This window comes from Pteropus medius, unplaced genomic scaffold, assembly GCF_902729225.1.
Source record: "Pteropus medius unplaced genomic scaffold, Ma_sr-lr_union100, whole genome shotgun sequence".
In the NCBI taxonomy this organism is placed as follows: domain Eukaryota; kingdom Metazoa; phylum Chordata; class Mammalia; order Chiroptera; family Pteropodidae; genus Pteropus; species Pteropus medius.
Genome location: NW_024354499.1, coordinates 12,078,382 through 12,083,686, shown reverse-complemented (window position 1 = coordinate 12,083,686; position 5,305 = coordinate 12,078,382). Strand labels below are relative to the sequence as shown.

The window sequence follows — 5,305 nt, the reverse complement described above, 5'->3', positions numbered from 1 at the left end:
TTTATTAATTAAAACCAATAGAGTCTGTATTAGTTATCTATTGCTGCAAAGCAAATGACCCCAAACTTTAGCAGCTTGAAACACCATTTATTATTTCACAGTTTCTGTGGGGCAGGAGTTTGTCACAGTTTAGCTGGGTGCCTCTGCCTCAACATTGCTCACAAGGCTGCTTTCTGGGTAGAGTCTGGGGATGAAGTCACCTCAAGGCTGTACTGGAAGATGATCATTTTCAAGGTCCTTCAACAAAGCTAAATAAAGCAAACATTTGACATTAGTTTCATTGTTCTACTATACTCTAAATAAATAGAAAATTATAAGACACTACAAGAAGCTGAAAATTTTGAATCATTTTCTAAAGAAACCCATACAAATAGAATTAGATTGGCAATGACTCCGGTATAGGGATTAACAAACAAGAATATTAAAACAACTATTTTATAGACATTATAGAATTTAGAGCAAAAGATGGATTTTAAATTCAGAAATAGAGTAGTTCAGGAGAGGAGAATCCTAAAAATAAAATATAATAATAATTGGAAATTTGATAATTATAAATAAAGTTTCTTAAATTTAAAATAAGCATTAAATGGGCTTAGCAGATCGAACATTACAGAATAAAAAAAAAACAGCGAAGTAGTGGATTGGTCAGTAGAAATTATTTAAAGTGAAGCTGAGACAAATATTTTGGAGAAAACAAAAAATATATCTTGGGTGACATTTGAGTTAATACCATATGTTCTAAATGTTGTTGTTACCATATGTCTATATGTCATTGAAGGAACAGATGGAAATGAGAATGAAAATGAAGCAAAAAACATGGGAGATTATGGCCGATATTTTTCAAATATGATGAAAACTCTTAACTTGCAGATGGAAGAATATCAACAATCTTTAAGCAGAAAAAAAGAAAAATCTGACTTTTATTAGTGAGAGCAAGAGTGAGATTGTAACAGAGAGAAATGGGTTATGTTTTTTCTGCTATAAAGGACTGTTGGTCTGCTACTGATACTGTGATATTGTCTTAATCAGGTACTTGATTACTTTACAAAACTGAATCTCCTCAAGTGGTCAATTCTTTTCTTATAGTTTGACAAACTTCCCCAAATTTAAATTAAAAATACATTCTTGACCTGGGAATAACTGGAGTATTCCAGAAGGGCCCCTGGAACATCTCGAAAAAATATTTTCTTTCCTTACAATTTTAAAGAGAAATTTTAAAATAATTAGGCTTATTTGGGTGTGTTGAAATTACAAGGAAAGCATTGTCAAATAAAAAAAAACAGCCTTCTTTTGTTATATTTATATATGTTATAAATGTTCCAGAAATATATGTAAAACTGCTGGAAATCTAAAATATCCTGACATGTCTGTCATCAAAATTGAGTGACACATTAAATTGACTGAAACTGAGTATCAGATTGTGGTACATGTGGATGAAGTTCATTCTGTTTTTTGCAAAAACGACCCCTCATTGCCAGATTTTTGCCATCCTGACATTCTTGTAACATGGCAACAGTCTGTTCCTGAGTCAGAAGACTTAAGATGGGTAAACAATGACAGTAAATTAAATGAATAGTTGGGGCCACGGAAAGCCCAAGATGGCTACTCGGTTAACCTGGTTCCCTGGTACTTTTTTCGGTTCCTGCCTTTCTTTATCCATCATAGTACATTTAAGCAGGATTTTATTCAACTGCTCCCTTGTTTAGATTATCAATATATTTTGTTTTTGTGTGTATGTGTTCTGGATAAGTTGAATCTGTCACCTGACACAAGACTGATATCCTCATGATGATAAAGAAACTGTTGGAAAATGTGTTTTCCAGTTGGGGTATACCTTCCACCATCTGCAGTGATTGGGGCACCCACTTCACTGAGAAAATTTCATAACCTTAAGAAGATGTTGCTAACTAAGGATAATTTTCTTTAATTAGAAAGGGTGAAGGGAGAGAGGAAGAAAGAAAAGTTTAATACAAAACTTAATATATATATATACTTACACAGTTATCCCTTGAACAACATGGTGGTTAGGGACACCAACCCCCACACAGTAGAAAATCTGCATATAATGTTTGACTCCCCTAAAACTTAAATACTATAGTTGTCTCTTGGTATCTGTGGGAAACTGGTTCCAGGAACTCCTGTGGATTCCAAAATCTGCACGTGTGCAAGCCCTCTACATAAAATGGCATATAGTCTGCCTTCGATATCCAGGGACTCCTAACTGTGGATGCAAAATACTACTGGTATTTATTTATGAAAAAAAATCTGTGTATAAGTGGAACCAGACAGTTAAAATCCATATTGTTCAAGGGTACACTTTATATACTAGCAATAAACAACTGGAAAAATGAAATAGAAACACCATTAACAATAAGATAAGAAATTAGAAAAGCATTTAAAAGACATGCAAGAAATTCACATCGAAAAGTATAAAATATTGCTGAGAGAAATAAAAGAAGATATAAATAATTGAATAAATATATGATTTTTGTGGGTTGAAAGAAGTGACATTGTTCAAAAAATCTATTACCTTCATATTAATCCTTAGAGTCGACAAAAACCCAATGTTTTGGGTTTATTTGTTTTTAATATATATAGAAAGTGGCAGGCTCATTTTATTTATCTATCTATTTATTTATTTATTTTTATTTTATTTTTTTTAGATGAGGCAATCCTTGGTCGACCTCACAGATTGCAAGACCTTTGTTAGTTTACAATCTCTTATTATTTTTTATGTCTACAGCACCTGGTCTTCCTAAGTGGTCTTGCATCCAAGTACTAACCGGGCCTGACCCTGCTTAGCTTCCGAGATCAAACGGGATCGGGCACATTCAGGGTGGCACGGCCGTAGATGCAAGCTCATTTTAAAACTGATATGGAAATACAAAGGCTTAGAATAGCCAAAATGCTCTTTCAAAAAAACAAATTCAAGGGTCTTATATTAATCAAAAAAGTGTGTTCTTGGTTTTGGTTGAAAAATATAATCAACAGAACACAATAGAGGGTCCAGAAATGGAATGACACTTAACAAGTCAATTGAATTTTGACAAAAACCCCAAACCAATTCAATGTAGAAATGAAAAATTCTTTAGAAAAAATGCTGAATTAAATAACCATTTGAATAAAATTAAGCTTAAATCCTATCTCACACAATGCACATGAAGTCTGATATATACCCAGCTTTTAACAGTTTTAATCTGTGCTCAAGCTGTGAATGCCCTTCTCTCTCCATCTTTTCTCCTCTTCCTTTCTTTTTTTTCTTCCTTTTCTCCCTACGTTCTTTTGCTTTCTTCCTTTTTCTCTCCTTTTCCTCTCTTCTTTCTTCCCTCCTGTCCTTTCTCATCCTTTCATTCTGATTGCCTTCCTAATTTCTTCCCTCCTTTTTTATATTCTGCATTTCTGAATTGTTTGATCTTTTGCAATGATCATGAGTTATTTTATACAATAAATAGAAATAACAAGTTTCTTGTGTTTTACACTGGTCATTCCTCAAAATTATTACAGAACTGAAACATACAGAGGGATACGGGAGATTTGTTATTGGAACATTATAATATCATTGTTTTTGTTTGTCTTTCATCTCTTTTTAACCAAGTTTTCAATCGAGGGCAAAATTTAAAGATGGTCAAATGAAGTAGATAATATTTATCTAATTTGATTTTTGTTTATGCAAATCCAAATAGATCATTTGATTGACAGCTCTTCTTTTTCAAAGCCTAAATAAATAGTATTAATATAGTCATACACAGTCATGGATGAGATCAGCATCATTGCTTAAAATTAAGACACACGATTTAACAACTGGAGTTTTACTGACATAATGATTATTTTCTGACTTTTATTTTGTTTTCACCTCTCCCTAAATTTGTCATCTGGCTAAATAAATTGCCTTTTTTTGTTTTTTGGTATATTTTGTACTGTTTGAATAAAGATGAAAAATATTCAACTAAACATGAAGTGTTCAAAAATGTGTTAATCTGTTTTTTTCCTTTCCTTTTACACCTGAATAAATATTTGCAATTTGACACTAACACATTTCAGATAATTGTTTTTGATTTAAATCTATGCTATATCAGTTCTAAGGAACATTCTTAAAGCTTAAATATTGTTTCAAAGTACTATGATTTTGAAAGAGCATTACCAGTCAAAAAGCAAACAACAATGACAACAAAAACATGTTCCTGCTTAGTTCACATTCTTGCATTTTAAATAGTCTGCTTATGCTTTTTGGCCCTTTGGTGCTGAAAATCCATAATCTGATTCCCAAATGGCTTTGACATGCTAGTTGTGGTAGTACTGCAGGATTTTAAAATAAAACACTTTATAAAGACCATTGCTCACAGTTTGGTGGCATTTGACTTTCAGAGACTAGAATGAAATTAAGAATTTATTAGCTATTAAAGTGATCCATTTCTGCTGCCAATGAGAAACAAAATCAGGTTTTTCAGCATGTCTATTATTCTTGCTTTAATGCCGACAAGTATATTTTAACAGAGAAAACAAAGCTATATATTATCATCCAAGTTCAGTTAGAAATTGTGTGACCCTCAGTTTTATTATAAGGCTATCATTTTGTTTCACTATCTTTTTTAAAGTACATGTATATGTATTGTAAATTAAATCGCATAATCCCGTCAACCTGCATAGTATAATCATTTGTGTTAATATGTATCTTCCTAATAATAAGTCTCTGGGTATTAGGACTTTCCTTGTAGCCTTATCTCACATGAGGCAGACTCAGCTACACTGAGGGCCTGGGACCTGATCAAGCAGTACTTAGATAGAAGCACCATACATATTAGTATAAAGAAACAGGTCGAATGTATGCTCATGTTCCCTTTAAATCTTGAAGACCACTATATCAGCAGCCATATCCAAACATTAAGTCATACTTGCTATAAGTCTGAATTTGTCTCTAATTTCTATATTTGAGCTTTATACCTTTCCCTAAAGATCCAGATATCCTTGTAACCTGGTTTAAACAATTATATATATAGCTTCTTCTCAGTGCTAAGCTTTGCCTTTATATTATGCCCAATATATCAGTTTCAATAAAATCGAGGCTCTTTTTTATTGGTTATTCTTTCCCAGCTATTGGTTTGTAACCTTGAAACTCAATCCACTGGCTAGAAACTCACAAGATTATGATGAACCTTCCTGCTACACACTGGCTTAGTTGCGTTCATATTCTTTCTTTAAGTGGATCATTTTTGTATTAAAACAGGTGCAGGATCACCGGTCTAAATCTTCTAGATGCCCACTACTTTCTTGAAACAGCAAGACTGTTCCAATATCTTAATTGATA

At 32.7% G+C, this 5,305-nt stretch overlaps 1 pseudogene; it reads right to left on the bottom strand.

Moving 5' to 3' along the window:
- Window positions 1-2,734: 2,734 nt before the first annotated feature.
- Window positions 2,735-2,853, bottom strand: LOC120594764 (uncharacterized; annotated as a pseudogene).
- Window positions 2,854-5,305: the final 2,452 nt, after the last annotated feature.